The following is a 957-nucleotide window of genomic DNA, read 5'->3' as shown; positions in this document are numbered from 1 at the left end:
TTGTTATTGTTTTTGTTGTTGTTGTTGTTGTTATTGTTATTGTTATTGTTGTTGTATTATTGTTATTTATAATTTGTACAAATAACCTCCCTGTGGTTCGACCCCGGTCTTGCCGGGTTATTTATTACTTCGACACTCCTGCACTTGGGAGAAGACATCAATCTTTTAGTCGTGTCAAGTTTTTGGCGCCGTTGCCGGGGAGGTAAGTTCTTGTATAAATTATAGTATTTATTTTATTTTCTCTTTTCACTTTTCTTGTATATAACTTTGTTTCTTTTCTTTTGTTTCTTTTTATTTTGTTTTCTTCCTCCTTCTTTTGCTTTCTTGTTCTTCTTTTTATTTTATTCCTACACGTGCATGAGAGTGTGGTCACGTACATCAAGTGGTAGACTTTGTAGGGTATCCTCATCATTTTCAGAAAATATGGCCGAAGAAGATAATCAATCACTTCACAATGAGAATAATGAGAATAACCGTGCTAGAACACTTAGAGATAACATGAATCCCACAAGAACAAGTGCACCATCATGCATAATTTTTCCTCCCGATGCATCTCATTTTAATTTTAAACCAGGTATTATTCAACTTTTACCTTCTTTTCATGGCTTAGAATTGGAAAATCCATACTTGCATTTAAGGGAATTTGAGGAGGTCTGCAACACATATAATAATTTAAATTGTAGCATGAACACCATCAGATTAAAGCTTTTTCCTTTTTCATTAAAAGATAAAGCTAAAACATGGCTACAAAATTTAAGACCAGGATCCATTCGTGCTTGGGATGAAATGCAACAACAGTTTTTGAAGAAGTTTTTCCCATCTCACAGAACAAACTCTTTCAAAAGACAAATCACTACTTTCACTAAAAAACCAGGAGAAACATTTTACCAATGTTGGGATAGGTATCGAGACTTGCCTAGTACTTGCCCTCATCATGGTTTTGAAACATGGAGATTG

This window comes from Populus euphratica, unplaced genomic scaffold (genome assembly GCF_000495115.2).
Source record: "Populus euphratica unplaced genomic scaffold, PopEup_1.0 scaffold914.1, whole genome shotgun sequence".
In the NCBI taxonomy this organism is placed as follows: Eukaryota; Viridiplantae; Streptophyta; class Magnoliopsida; order Malpighiales; family Salicaceae; genus Populus; species Populus euphratica.
The sequence above is the reverse complement of the archived record's forward strand: the minus strand, read 5'-3'. Positions refer to the sequence as shown.